Below are 16,760 nucleotides of genomic sequence, written 5' to 3'. Positions count from 1 at the left end.
CCTGAAATTTCCTGCAGATACAAAAATGTTGATGAGATTTTCAGCCTCCTTGAGCACTCTCCTCCTTATTTTAGAGGTTCTGAGTTACAGATTTTGGGGTTTGAGGGGATGTCCAGTGAATCATAACCATCCCGTCTTCACTTCTCAGATTCTTCAATGTTGGCAAACTTTGAATTGGCTTTTTCATGTGGAGGATTTCTTTCTGCATCAAGATGCCAGTATAATTTACCTAAATTTGTCTTTCTTCATGCTAGCCAGGTACTAGAAGGAGATAAGACCAAGACTCAAAGATCGGAATAATGTGATTTTTTTCAAGTCACTTGCCCTCTCTGAACTTCAGGTTTCTCATTTGTAAACCAAGTAGATTGGATCCAATATCATCTAAGATGCCTCTTGATCAAACATTCTCTGTTTGTGGGAAGAAAACAGGGATAAGTCATAGGGTGAAGAGTTTGGACTGATGGATAGTTCCCAGGGATAGAACACAACAGAATGTATCAACAAGACAAGATATTTATTAGGAAATATTTCTATGTAGAAGAAGCACTGGCATGCCTGAGGAATTCCAAGATGACCTCAATGATTTTTTTGTGGTCCCTGGTGATATAAAGACTTTTGATGGGTTTTCTATACACTCATTGGCCTCGGTTTTTAGGAGGCCACAAAAAAGAAGTAGCTTCAACTTTGTGGGCTTTCCAGCTTGACATATCTTAAAGCAGCCTTTGAGGAGGGTGGACAATCTCTCCACAAGGCAAGTTCCATGTTTTAGGAGAGGCAAAAGGTTTGGGGTCATACAGGAAGTTTTACCACTCCTAGACATGGCACAGCAGCTGCCATCTCCCACAACACAGGCTAGATACGAAACCTTTCCTCAGGAGGTCCTAAGTGTTTCAGTGGCTTCCTGTTGCATTCACAATCAAATCCCAATGTTTTGCCATAAGTTACTCAGCCTGAAGAATTGGCCTTTGCTGACTTCTTTCTTGATTCTTTTTTTTTTTAATTTTTTTTATAAATTTTTATTTATTTATGATAGTAACAGAGAGAGAGAGAGAGAGAGAGAGAGGCAGAGACACAGGCAGAGGGAGAAGCAGGCTCCATGCACCGGGAGCCCGACATGGGATTCGATCCTCGGTCTTCAGGATTGCGCCCTGGGCCAAAGGCAGGCGCCAAACCGCTGCGCCACCCAGGGATCCCTTCTTTCTTGATTCTTCCAACATTCTTGCTTCCTATGCAAAGATCAGTATGTGTGTGTACACACATGTGTGTGAACATGTATGTGGGAGTGTGTGTGCAAGCGTGTGCATATACATGTCTTGGAGTCTCCAGTTTTGTTCCTGCCTCAGCACTTGGTTTTCTCTATGCCTGGAAAATGCTCTCCTGAGTTCTTTCCACTGCTGGCTCCTCATTATTCTTTAGCTCTTCATTCAAATACTGCAACTTCAGGGAGATCTTCGGTGAGCCCTCTCTAGGACATCACTGCTGTCTCTTAATAGCATCTATACATTATCCTGTATAAAGTTAACTTGCTGATTTTCTTTTTTTCTCCCTTAAACATCATATCCATGAAACTAGTAAATTTTATCTCTTGATGGCAGCTCTATTCCCAGCACCTAGAATAATGGCTAGCACGTTGTAGGAGTACAATAAACATTTGTTGAATCGATGAGTGTAGGATACCTGTTGTGAGCTCTGGGGCTGTATTTCTGGATTCTGTTGGAGGGGTGGACTGTGCACTGGGTAATAAGTCATCTGTTTGCCCCACCCCACACAATCCCCCTCCACCCAATAGCAGGAGCCTGTGCTTTCCACCTCCAACCTCGAGTAAGGTAAACAATTGTCACCCTGGCTCTGCCCTCTGCCAATCTACTCAAATTTCCTGTTCCTAAGATGATCAAAGGCATTGGAACAAAGAATCATAATTGAATGGGTTCCGTGTTACATCCTGGAAATGGGGGCACTTGCGGTATGAGCCCAATCCTGGGAGAGAGCTCTTGAGAGCTGGAAAGCTGCTACCTTCAAAGGGTTGACGTGAAAGCAAAGAAAGAAAGCACTTGAGGAGAGAGGATTCCCCTCCAGGGAGGGGAAGCACTTTAAGTCCATTACTCCACCCCTGAAGCCACAGGGATGTGCGCGTGTGTATGCATGCTTGTGGCCAACAGAGGGACAGCACAACTCCTGGAAACACCATGGCTCCGGAGCTCTCAAAGGCCCTTGCAAAAAGTGTCCACTCTCCTCCTCCATCCATAAAGTGACAGACTGTGAATTTTGTTTATATTGCCAATGCCTCCCTAAATAATTCCCTGCTTCTCCAAAAAGCTCCTCTTGATTAACCCCTCCTGCTGCTTACCATTCTTGTGAAATCCATCATGCCTGTGTCATAGTTTAAAAATACAACTGCTTTTAGGTAATTTGATAAATCATCTTCAGGCATTTTCATATGCATGTGCTCTGCTTCTCAGTTCCATTTATAAGCTCCTTCCGGGCAAAATCTATACTTCTTCTTTTTTTTTTCCATTTGTAACCCTCTCCACAAGAATCTTAGGACAGAATTCTTATCTGTATGCTTATTATCTGAACATATTCTTATAGGCTGAGAATGAATGGATGCTGATTCTCTTTCATTCATTAATTTACTTAAAATATTTGCTGAGACCTATTCTGTGGCAGGCACTGTGCTAAGTGCTGGGACTCCATGTTGAGACTCAGTCTGGGGCAGAGATGGAAACATACACAAATAACTACAATACAATGTGATAAGTGCTATAATATAGGTACTGTGTAGTCAGAGTGCTATGGGAACTCAGGAGGGAGCTTATAAAATCATTTGATTAATGTTCCAATGTCTAAATGTGAATGTTTAAATAACGCTATTCCTAAGTGCTTCCTGATTTTCATGGCATTTTTAAGTCCATTATCTTATTTGATGCTTTTAGTGATCCTGTTAATAAGCTTTCACGCCACAAATTCATCCTTACACAGAGTAGGTGTTCAAGAAATATCTACTGAGAGCCAAAATAAGCAAGTGGAGAGTGAATGTTGTTATCTATAGTTTACCATTAGGTAAACTGAACACTTCCCAGAATGATGTGCTGAAGGTCTTAAACAAGAATGCTGGTAGTCAGTATAAATGCATATTAAACACCTACTATTGGAGGAACACCATCCACGGTGCAGCAGCAGATACCAAGAACTGCAGAACTGCATTCCTCCCTCATGGAGCTTCCAGTCTCACTGGTGAAACAAAACCGTAAACCATGGGCAGTTAAATGATATAGGAAATAGATAACAGCTTGAGACAATAGCACAAGGTGGTCCATAGATGATCCCCAAATGAATGGGGTAGACTAGAGGGGCCACAGGTGGTGGGAAGGCTGCTGCAGATTCTAGTGCTCCTGGAGGGCCTGTTGAGAGAAAGAGGAATGAACTGGATCTTAAAGGATGGGCCGACAACAACAGGAAGAACAGAATAGGAAAGAGAGAAGGTGTGGAACATATAAGAAATACTCAAAGGTGCTGAAGCCCAATCACCCTAGAGCACATTGGCCAGACCTGACAGGTAGACAGCCCTCACTGGAGGGCTGGTCTCTGCCTCCTGCTAAGTCTCAGCTCATGTGCACCCATGGATTCTCTTCACACAGCCCTGCACCTCCCACCCTTACTCACCAGCTGCCACTCACTATTGAACTTTTCCCTGATACTTTCACCTGTAACCCTTCCAGGCCTACAGCATTAATTAAAAAAAAAATTCCTGTATGTTCAACTTCATTGCCAATGCTCTATATTCTGGCTGTAATAAAAACTTGATCCCTTGGAGACTATGGAGTTCTTTGCAGTTCTCTCAATGGAAGGTTCTTATTTTCCACTCAACCTGTAGCATCTAGACAAGGTAGGGACTTGAAGGTCAACTTTCTGCTACTTCCCCATTTCTGTTTCTAGATAATTATTCTTCTTGTCATGGGAAATGCCCCAGGATAATTTGAGGCTCACAGAATCTGCTGAGACGTCTTTCCTGTTCTCTTAATTGTTGTTATCTGTGAGCCTTCAGGTCACTTTGTGAGAAATGATGCAAAGAGTAGCATTTCTGCTTAGAGATATAGTAACTATCTTTTGAGGTGTCTTCCCAATCCTTGTTCTTTGACTACTACCTGACACAGGTTTGGAAACTGTCTTTATATTATATGGTCCTGATCCTTTGTCCATAGGGAAGAGGGCCGATATACACTCATGATCAAACAGGACCAAGCTGAACATCTCCCACAGGAGTTAAGAAAAGAGACCAAGAGACCAGTTTCAGTCTGAACTGGTCCCATGAATAAAGGAATAGAAAGCTGGTGAGCTGGTCAATCTGTATACTCATAGCCATATTTGGCCATGTGCTTGTGAAGCAGGGAATGCCAAGCTGAAAGAAAGTAGAGAAGAATAATGCAGATGTATATAGAGAGGTGAAGCCATACATTCAGAGTGAGTCTTGCTTGGGTATTTTACAGCTTTCGAGCCCACCTTGTGGCTGGCTCAGCTATTCCTTTTCCTTAATGTCCTTAAGACGCCCTATGTTTTTGGAGTAATCCACCCCCCACCAAAGGTTAAATACTTCTGTTTCAAATTTTGTTTGATTTTGAAGCCCACAACTAAAACAACTTTACTAAAAATAAAATCAGAGATCCATGGAGATAGTTGTCACCAAGTTTTGAAGTTTGCAGATAGAAGTGACTCAGTTAAGACAATATAACATTCTTTGCTTTCGTCTTACCTATATGTTGGGAAGCATGATCATTGAGAAAGAAGAGTTGAGACTTGTGGTCTTGGCAAGATGGTAAATCTTTTTTTTTTTTTTTTTTGATGGTAAATCTTTATAACCTGGAAATCTTCCCACTAGAAGCAGCTATAAATGCTTCATATTTAAAAACAAATATTATAAATGCACAACTAAACACTCAAAAAAGGAAAAATGAAAGAGGAAGCTAAGAACTAGGGAAATCAGAGGGAGACACAGGGATATGGATATGAGTGGAAATCAGCAACCACCACTGACAAGACTACTTCAGCATCAGAAACTTGACATAATAGAATGGCAATCTGGAAGATAATGTAGAATAAATCTCTTTAAAATAAATAACAACCTTTAAAAAGTAATATAGATTCTAACTTATATGCATAAAGCAGTATGAAAGCAGAACAAACAGGTTTTTAAACCAACCATGTAGAAATGAGAAATACAGACTTTGCAACTAAAAACTCAATGGAAACCTACCAGAAACAGGAGAAAAGACAATAAACGGATTAGAAAAATGGACCAAGAGACTTTAATCAGAGGAGAATATGACATGGGGAAAAATGAAAATATGAAAAATGTGAAGGGAATGGAATGACAAGCCCACAGTAAATAAATGTCTAATAGGAGCTCTAGAAGGAAAGTACTGAGAGATTGCAAAGACAAAAGTTGTCCAGAACTGATGACAAATGATTATTCATATTAAAAAGTCATCATGGTCAAACAGAATAATTAAAGATAAATACATCACTAAAGGCAGCACAGTGAAACTGCCAAATATGAAAGTCAAAGAGAAGAGGGTTTACTACAGAGAAGCAGTAGGTATTTGGGCAGCAGACTTCTCAACAGCAGTATTTCAGCCGGGAGATAATGGAATGTGTCTTTGAAATGCTGAGGAAAAATCATTGCCAACCTTGGATTCCATCTTGATCTGAACTATCATTCAGAAGTGAAGAAAAACTAAAGATATATACGGAAAGGTAGAGATGAAAAGATTTTGTAGCCCAAATAATCCTGAGAGAAAAATTATAGAGATGACTTGAAACCAAAAAGAAAGAGTAAGATATAAAAAATATTGGTGAATAAAGGAAGAGGTGAACATGTGGATAAGGACGCAGAAACAAATTATATAAAATAATAACAAAAACACCTGATTGGGGGGTTACACAACAAGGTGGAAAGTAAAATGGTGGACTATAATATCAAGTAAAAACAATTGGAGCATCATAGTTTGGAGTTAAAATGTTTAAACTTTCCTGTTTTGTTCAGGAAAAGGGTAGAATTATTGATTAACTTTAGATTTTTCAAGTCAGCAGGCATGTTAAAAATTTAAAGCTAACCACACAGTAAAAAAAAAAAAGAGAGAGAGAGAGAGAGTGAGAGAGACATAACGCATAAAAGAAGGAAATTAAAAAGAAATGCAATCAATCAAATAGAAAGCAAGAGAAAGCAGGAAAGTCTGGGGAAGAACAAAACAATGAAAAGTATAATTAAATCAAATATCGGGAAGCACAATAAATATTCTACATGTAATGCTGTTTATGAACCCTGTAATAAAGCCTGGGACTATCGCAGGTAAGTATGGAAATATAGTCACCATTGTCAAAGCATATAAACAGGGAAAATTTATATTCAAAAAACATAAAACTAAAGGTGCTTATCCTCACTAGTAATGAGGAAATAGAAACTTAAAAAGTCAGACGTTACGTGACATCTATTCAATTTACAAAAATAACCAGTGAGGGATGAAGTAACTTTTAAACACTCCTAAGGGAGTATAGATTGAAATTAATTGGGCAATACATCCAGTAAAGTGAAATATGAACCTGTACTCTGGCAACTTCCGTTCTGGCTGTGAAGGAGTAAGAGAGTCCAGATTTGGCTTCCCAGGGTCAGCACCCAGGACTAGACAAGATATGGGAAGCATTTCCCTGACCTTGAACAAAAGGTCCCTGAGGGAAGGAGAATAATACAAGTGGACCCTATAATCACCCTGGCCCTCTGCAATGAAGCAATTTCTGGACAGTGGGGAGGAGAACCAAAACAGTCTGATGGTCTAACTAAATTGAAAAGGGAGGTACCAGAGTCCAGTGAGACTGGGCTGGCAAGAGTTTGTGAGGCTGAGTGTCAGAGAGAGAAAGCTGTGGAGGTAAAGAGCTCCAGAAATCAACCTAGGAATTCCCCTGAATTATTAGCTGAAAACCTCTCTTTACATGTCTAGGGTGAAACTCTGTAAGGTTGGAAAAAGGACAGCTCCTGGGAAAAGAACAATTATTGGGAACCATCAACCAAGAACAATTTACAGAGCTTACACAAAGCCAAGCACTGTCTGAGCTCCCATTAGCCAGAAGGGAGAGACTTTGTTGTGTACACACAAACTTTAGTAGAGACACAGAAAGGGTTATGTTTTACTAGGTGGATAAACTAAGTCTAGAGGAGTTTCCTCTAGATCTGGTCTTTAAAAGTCTCAAAAAACAAATCTTGAAAAGATCAGACTGACTCACAAGTAACTGCATTGCCTGCCAAAATAAAGACCAATATTTTTAAAGGAATATAACAAAATCTAGTACCCAGCAATATAAAATTCACCATTTCCAATATTCAATTAAAAACCGGTAGACAGGGGCACCTGCGTGGCTCAGTGATTGAGCACTTGCCTTCGGCTCTGTTCATGATCCGAGAGTCCTGGGATCGAGTCCCACATTGGGCTCCCTGCATGGAGCCTGCTTCTTCCTCTGCCTATGTCTCTGCCTCTCTCTGTGTCTCTCATGAATAAATAAAGAAAATATTAAAAAAAAACCTGGTAGACATATGAATAAGCATGAGTATGTAGTCCACAAATGGAAGGAGAAAAATGAGTCAAGAGAAACAGATCCAAAAGAAAAATGACAGTAAAGGGAAAGAGATTTACATGAGGAAATGTAGAGTGTTGGAAATAGCAAATATAGAGGCAAGTATAAATTTTTTTTTACTTAATTTAAAGATTATTGATTATTTACAGAAAAAATAGTTTTGAGATTTATAACACATAAAATTAAAATACGTAATGACGAAAGTGCAAAGAATGGAAGGAGAGAAACAAGATTCCCATAAATGTTCAAGATTCTAGATCCTTTCTTATATGTGACATAGTAAATAGCACCATAGGTAGCTTATGGTAAGTCAAAGATGTATGTTGTAAATCACGATACAAACATTAAAAATAAAACAAAGAAATACAGCTAATACTCCGCTATAGGAGATAAAATGGAACCATTAGAAGCACTCAAGCAAAAATTAAAACTTTAAAAAAAGTTTGAATAGTGGAAGACGTAACAAAAAACAGATGGAACAAATTGAAAACAAAAGGCAATATGGTGGATCTAAACCATACAAATAAACACATTAAAAGTAAATGGTTTAAACATATGATTTCATTCACATGTGGAATTTAAGAAACAAAACGAACAAAGAGAAAAAGAGACAAAACTCTTAACTACAGAGAACAAACTGATGGTTAGAGGGGAGGTCGGTGAAGGGAGGAGAGAAATAACAATGGGGATTAAGAGCACACTTACTGTGATGCGCAGGGAGTCATGAATTGTTGAATCACTATATGGTACATGTGAAATTAACATAACACTGCATGTTAATTATACTTCAAAAAAAAAAAAACTACAGAAAAATCTAAAAAAGAAATTTCCAATTAAAAGTCAGAGATTGTGAGGCTGGATAATAAAGTGTGATCAAATTATATGCTGTTTACAAGAAACCCAACCGAAGTATAAAGACACGGAGAAGTGAAAATTCAAGAATGGAAAAATATGTATGATGAAAACAATTATTGTAAGAAAGCCAGGGTGCCCCTCCTACTATCAGACAAAGTAGACCCTGGAACAAGGGATGTTATAGGGATCAAAGAGAGAGGTTTCATAATGATGAAGGGGTCAAATTTCAAGAAGGTATAATAATTCCAAATGGTTATGCATCTCATAATATATTTCAAAATACATGAAGCAAAAACTGACAGAACTGAAAAGGGGAAAGAGGGAAATCCATAATTATTGTCAAAGACTTTAACAATTCTCTCATTAATTAACAGAACAAATAGACAGAAAATCAGTGGGGATAGATGTCCTAAGCAACGTTATTAACCAGCATCACCTAATTGACATTTATACAACACTTTTCTCAACAACAGAATACATATGTTTTACAAGTGAACATAAAGTGGTCATTAAAAAAAGACCATTAAAATAATAAAAACAAATAATATAAAAGAATTACAATCATAAGTATGTTCTCTGACCACAATAGAATTAAAATGGAAGTAAGAGACAGAAAGGTATCTGGGAAATCCCCAAATATTAGAAAATTAAGTAACATCTAAATGCCTGATGTACCAAAAGAGAAGTCACAAGGAAAATTTGCAGTTGTTCTTTTTTGTTGTTGTTTAATAAAAATTACAATATAATTTGTGGAATGGAGATAAAGCAAGTGATCAGAGGAGTAATTTATAGCATTAAACATTTCTATTAGACAATACAAAAAAATCTCAAGTAAATTGTCAAAATTTTCATTTTAGGAAACCCAAAATAGAAGATAAAATTGAAAAAAGTGAACAGAAAAAAAGGAAAGAATAATGACAAGAGCGGGAATAAACAGAATTTAAAGCAGAAAAAAACAATAGAGGGAAAAAATAAAATGAAACCACAGTCCTTTGAAAAAAATCAATAAAATTAATAAGCTTCTAGCCACACTTGATCAAGAACAAAAGATACAAATGAACAGTAGCACAAAGGAAAGAGGAAACATATGCAGAGCCTACAGACATTAAAAAGATAATAAAGGCATATGTGAACTACAGTATGTCAATACATTTGAAAACTTAGAAGAAATCGGCATATTGCATGAAATTCATAAACTTAATAAAGTCCACTTAAGAATAAATCATCTAAATAGCTCTATATTTAATTAAGAAGTTACAATTTTAGGGTAAATACCTAGTAGTGCAATTGCTAGGTCGTAGGGTAGGCTCTATTTTCAATTTTTTGAGGAACCTCCATATTATTTTCTAGAGTGGCTACACCAGCTTGCGAACCAATAGTATAAGAGATTCCCCCTTCTCCCCATTCTCACCAGCATCCGTCATTTCCTGACTTGCTTATTTTAGCCATTCTGACTGGTGTGAGGTGATATCTCACTGTGGTTTTGATTTGTGCTTTCCTGATGTTGAGTGACGTTGAACAGTTTTTCGTGTATCTGTTGGCCATCTCTATGTCTTCTTTGGAGAAAGATCTGTTCATGCCTTCTGCCCATTTCTTGATTGGATTATTTATTCTTTGGGTATTGAATTTGATAAGTTCTTGATAGATTTTAGATACTAGCCCTTTATCTGATAAGACATTTGTAAATATCTTCTCCCATTCTATTGGCTGTCTTTTGGTTTTGTCAGCTATTTCTTTTGCTGTGCAAAAGTTTTTTTATCTTGATGAAGTCCCAATAGTTCATTTTTGCCTTTGTTTTCCTTGCCTTTGGAGACGTGTCTAGCAAGAAGTTGCTGTGGCCAAGGTCACAGGGGTTGCTGCCTGTGTTCTCCTCTGGGATTTGGATGGATTCTTGTTTCACATTTAGGTCTTTCATCCATTTTGAGTCTATTTTTGTGTATGGTGTAAAGAAATGGTCTAGTTTCATTCTTCTGCATGTGGATGTCCAATTTTCCCAATACCATTTGTTGAAAAGACTATCTTTTTTCCATTGGAAATTCTTTCCTGCTTTGTCAAAGATTAGTTGACCATAGATTTAAGGGTCCATTTCTGGCTTCTCTATTCTGTTCCACTGATCTATGCATCTATTTTTGTGCTGGTACCGTACTATCTTGTTGATTATAGCTTTGTAATAGAGCTTGAAGTCTGACATTGTGATGCCCCCAGATATTTTTTGGGGGGGTCTTTTCTGGTTCCACGCAAATTTTAGGATTTTAGGATTATTTGTTCCAACTCTATGAAAAAAGTAGATGGTATTTTGATAGGGATTATCTTGAATGTATAGATTTCCTTGGGTAGAATTAACATTTTAACAATATTTGTTCTTCTAATCCATGAGTATGAAATGTTTTTCTATTTCTTTGTGTCTTCCTCAATTTCTTTCATGAATGTTCTATCGTTTTCAGAATACAGATCCTTTGCCTCTTTGGTTAGGTTAAATTCCTAGGTATCTTACTATTAGGTATTTACTCCAAGATACAAATGTAGTAATTTGAAGGGGCACTTGTACCCCAATGTTTATAGTGGCAATGTCCACAACAGCCAAGCTATGTAAAGAGCCAAGATGTCACACACACACACACACACACACACACACACACACACACACAATGGAATATTACTCAGCGATCAAAAAATGAAACCTTGCCATTTGCAATGATGTGGATAGAACTAGAGGATATTATGCTGAGCAAAATAAGTCAATCAGAAAAAGACAGCTATCATATGATCTCACTCATATGTGGAATTTAAGAAACAAAACAGAGGATCATAGAGGAAGGGAGGGAAAAACAAAACAAGACAAGAATCAGAGATGAAGACAAACCATAAGAGACTCTGGTTTCCATGCTTAACTGGAAACCAGAGGGTTGCTGACTGAGGGTTGAAAACAAACTGAGGGTTGCTGGAGGGGAAGAGGATGGGGGATAGAGTAACTAGGTGATGGACGTTAAGGAAGGCATGTGATATAATGAGTACTGGGTGTTATATAAGACTGATGAATCAGTGAACTCTACCTCTAAAACTAATAATATACCATATGTTAATAATATACCATAGTTAAGGTCAAATTTAAAAAATAATAAAGAAAATAAATATAAATAAATATATATATTTATAAATAAATATAAATAAATATAAATATTTATTTAAAATAAATATAGAAAAGAAATTACAATTTTATTTACAAAAGTCCCAATAAAGAAACCCCCAGGACCAGATGGTTTCACTGTCGAATTCTAGTAAACATTTAAGAAAAAAAAATTCCACAATTCTGCACAAACTCTTCCAGAAAATGTAAGAATAGAGGACACTCCCCAAATAATTTTGTAAGGTCAGCATTTCCCTGATATTAAAACCAGGTAAAAACACTACAAGACATAGAAACTACAGATCAATGTCCCTGCCATGAACATGGATATAAAATTTCTTAATAAAATAATAGCAAATTGATCTCAAATATGTAAAAATACATCTACCAAGAGGGGGTTATCGCAGGATACAAAGATACAAGGTTGGTTGAGCATTCATAAATTAATCAATGTAATTTACCACTCAACAGATTAAAGAAGAAAAACATTTCATCATGTTTATCTGCATAGAAAAATTGACAAAACTCAATATTTATTCATGATAAAAATTCTAAGCAAGCTAGGAACAAAAGGGACAGCTATGAAAAACCTATAGCAAGAGATCAGGAAAAAGACCAGGATGCCTACTCTCACCACTCCTATTAAACTTTGTGCCAGAGACCCTCATCAGTACAATAAAGCAAGAAAAAGAAATGAAAGCCTAAAGCCCTTTAGTGCCTCCTCGTCACTCACAGGACAAAAATCCTGATTCCTTGACATATAAAAGCCTTTCCTGATTATGTCCTTGTCTATTTCCTACTGGCACGAGAGAGTCAAGAGAAGACAATTTTTTCCCCTAGCTCTGTGTTCAGTGATGTCACATTTGGTACTTTGAAATCAGCCACGATGGGATTATTTACAACATAGAAACAAGCAAAGGCTACAGAAAAAGGATTCCCTCCACCCCAAAGAACTGATAGTTAAAAATGTGCCAGCTCACCACTGCTTTCTCCCACCTTTTCCATATTTCCACGCTATTAAAATGGTAGACAACTTGAAGCTTCTAGAATATGGCCTTTCAGATCCTGTTTCTTCTATCCATAATATGTTGGCTTTCCTTATTACCCATCCACACTTCCACTTATCCTTGGGCATCATCCTCTGTTCAAGTCCTTTCTAATCCATTCCATGCAGGGTGGATCATGCCCTCCCCTGTTACCAGTGCGCATGTTTGGTGTGCTATCTAGTGATTTTTTGGGCCATATTTGATAACATGAATGGCTTATGCACATACATCTTCCTCACCAGGCTGCCAACTCCTTCCTGTCAAGGGCCATGTCTCTATCATATTTGTCTTCTCATAACCTGTCATAGTGCCTGGCACATCGCTGACATTTACTAATTGTTTCTTTAATGAATAAATAGATAAGAGCATGGAAAAGTGAATGAGGGAAACTGGTTGGAGGGGAATATTCAGAACAGAGACGAACTTGGAGAAATACTGAAATGCCTTCATTTGGGAGGGTGGTTAATGCCAGATCTGGACTTCATCTCAGTCATCTCAGTAGAGAACCACCACAGTTTCTCTGATAAGGGAAGCGACCTGTTAAAAATCATGTTTTAGGATGGTTAGGCTGACAGTGGCATTCAGACTGAATCTGAGAGAAGATAAACTGGAAGCATACAGACTCTGGTCAGGTCTAAGGGGATCAGAGCCCCAGGCAGAAGGGTAAAGAGATAGCAGGTAGGCTCAGCTGAGGCATACCTGCAGTCATCAGTTTCTGGGGTGTGTCCAGGGGAAGAGGAACGGGACTGTCACTAGCCCAGAAGCAATAGGAAGGATTTGATTTGCTTTCCCTGAAGCATAGAGAATGTAGGGTGACACAATGGCTCTCTTCAAATCTTTGACGACCACTCCTAGGGGGACAGGAATTGGCCAATTTATTTCGGTGTTCCGCATTGCCCAGAAGTAAGATCTAAGACAAATATAAGAAAGAATTTTATATCAATTAGACATGCTTAAAAGTGGAACAGGCAGCCTCAAGAAGTAGCAAGTTCCTTATTACAGGAAATGATCGAGCAGAGCACTTGGTGCAATTGTTATGAAGGGAATTCAAAGATTAGACCAGGTAACCTTTCCAACACTTGAAATTCCGTGATTTTACTATGGTTTTGGTCCCAGTGAGTTCGGAAAAAGCAGCGTGACTTGCTGTTGTTCAGCTGTTGAAGTTCCTGGCCATGAAGCCAAGGAGGTCAGACCTGTACCGAGTGTGGGGTTGTTCAGGTTATGTCCCAGTTATTCCCAGAGAAGGACTGCCTGGGCCACACCATGGCTACCCTGGGCTAGGAAGTCTCTGGGTCCTCCCCACCCCAGGAAACGTGACTGGGGAGACCGTCTGGCAATAGGAGGTCATCAAGAGCCACGGCAGCCTCAATTCCCCTTTCCCGTTTCCTCGATCGCTCAGTTCCACAGGTGCTCCCTCTTAGCCTCATGGATGATCCCACCATGTCCTCACCCAGCAGTGGAGTCTTCCTCACGCTCTCCTTTCTCCAGCTCGTAATCTCTTCTGCCTTTCCACTGTCAAAGTGATGTGCCAAGACATGCCCCTCCACATGTGTTCTTTTTTTTAAATGATTTCATTTATTTATTCATGAGACACATAGAGAGAGAGGCAGAGGCATAGGCAGAGGGAGAAGCAGGCTCCATGCAGGAACCTGATGTACCACTCAATCCCAGAACCCCAGGATCACAACCTGAGCCAAAGGCAGACACTCAACCAGAGCCACCCAGGCACCCTCCACATGTGTTCTTAATCCCATGTCTCTTCTCCCTCTTCTGGGACATCGCTCCATCCTTTTCATAGCCAGTCCTTCCTTCCCCCACCCAACACATTTAAAATTCTTTTTAATCTGGAACCAAAAAAAAAAAAAAAAAGTCCATCCAATTACTACTCAGCTTCTCTTTACCACCCGAACTTTTAAAGAGAATGCTTTACTCTCGCTGGTCTTGACCATGACCACATCCTTGAACCTCACAGCTTCTTTGCGGTACACCTTTGGTCACAAGGTGTTCTCTTGAGGGATGCTGCCCAATAGAGCAGAAAGAGGATGAGATTTGGAGTCAGAAAACCGGGGCCCGGATTCAGGATCAGCTATTTACTATCATTGTCTTCATCTCATTTTGTTATGAGTGTCAAATGAGCTAATATTTAAGGAAGACACTCTCCATCCCACACATGCACACATGTGTGCACGCACACACACAGACACACTGAAAAACACTGTGCAGATATCCGTGAAACTGCTGTCATAAAGGTGACTAATGACATCTTGATCACTTGTTTCAATGATCTTTCCTTGGCTACAATTGAATCTGCTGACCATGTCCTTCTTTGTGAAACTCTTTATTTTCATGATTTTCTCTTCATTCGTCTTTTGGAAATCAACATATCTTATCCAGTTGCCTCTTTGAATCCCCTTCCTGCCCCTAGCAGCAACATTCCTACACACGCTCTTCCTTTTCCAGCTATTATTCCTTCACTTAGAATTCAAGAAATAATCTCTCTCCCAGGGGGTCCGACTACCTCTGCTGGGTACGTAACCAGCTCAGACTTCTTCCCTGAGCTTTGGTACCAGGTTTGCAACTTTGTTGGATTTCTCCATCTGGTTTTCCTGCCAGAATCTCAAACTCTTCATTGTTGACACAAGGTAAATCAATACATCTTTGCAGAGCCCCTGACAAAGCAGTTTGAAAAGGCCAGACACTGAATGATTACCGGTCAGCCCTACAAAGAACTGTACTTACCATCAGGGACCATCCCCCAAACACCAATCAGAGAAAACAATCCCTTTTAGATAGATTTCATGTTATATATTATAGGGTCTGCATTCAAGTAGAAAGTGGTAATATCTACTCCCATTTGGTCTGTGGGTATTGTGGCATTTTAGGGAATGACGATTTTCTGATGTCACCTATCTCGCTGGGTTCTAGATTCTTGATTCTTGCAAGTGTCTATGGCCAAAATCTATACGTTGACCTCTGGAGTGCCTCTCAAAGCCTCCTTGATGGGAAAGCAATGTGTTCACTAAAAGAGCAATGAGACCAATTCTTATCAGATGACATTTTCCTGGCCTGGACTGAACAAGACCACTCATCCAGTCCATCTGTCCCAGTAGTCTATCCTTCAGAAAAATTCTGAGCCATAGCAAACTATAAAAATCTATTCTTTATAACACAGAAAATACATATACTCTTTTCATGTTTTCCCCCTCCTGGCTCCTCTGAATTTTATTAATGGTAAAAATATTAGTTTTCTCCACCTGTTTCCTTTTTGTTCCATCAGTCTGTAATTGACATGAGGGCAGAGACCCTGCATGTGCCATTTTTTTTGTACTCCCGACACCATGCCTTATCCATCCACCCGCCGATGCACACATTAAATTGCATTTATTAAATTAAGTAGATGTATCCGGGCAGGTGGCATGGAAGTATTTCATTTTAAAATGAGACCATTTGGGGCACCTGGGTGGCTCAGTTGGTTAAGTGCCTGCCTTCGGCTCAGATCGTGATCTCAGAGTTCTGGGGTAGAGCTCTGCATTGATTGGGCTCCCTGCTGAGCAGGGAGTCTGCTTCTCTCTCTGTCATTCTCTTAAATAAATAAATAAATAAATAAATAAATAAATAAATAAAATCTCTAAAAAATAAATTAGACGGGGTCATTTTAAGAAGGATCAAGTGTAGGGCTTCTTGCATTTAACTGTGGGGTGTGCCATCCATGTATTTGGTAGTTGTATCTGAATGAAGCAATCCCCAATCCTCAGTCTACAGCCCCAGAGAACTCTCTCTAGCCCCATCAGTTTGAGACTAGATCCCTTAACATTGGCCAGGACCCATTTTCTACTTGCCCTTTGGCAAGGCCAGGTAACTGGACTGGGGTGTGCTGAGGGCAGCTTGCTCTGGCTGGTGGGGACGTGCTGCACACATGTCTTCCCAATTCTGCATACAGCCATTTCATGTTGGCAGCTTGAAATTGGCAATATGGGAGTATTTACACCATGGAAACTGGCAAACACTATAAATGAAGGCTTTCTTTTCCCCCAGAGAGCCGGCTGTAAAACATTTACCAGCACGCCACTGCTGCCAACACTCTTCTTGTTTATCTCTTGGCATGACTG

Source organism: Canis lupus, chromosome 3 (genome assembly GCF_048164855.1).
Source record: "Canis lupus baileyi chromosome 3, mCanLup2.hap1, whole genome shotgun sequence".
Taxonomy (NCBI): Eukaryota; Metazoa; Chordata; class Mammalia; order Carnivora; family Canidae; genus Canis; species Canis lupus.
The sequence above is the reverse complement of the archived record's forward strand: the minus strand, read 5'-3'. Positions refer to the sequence as shown.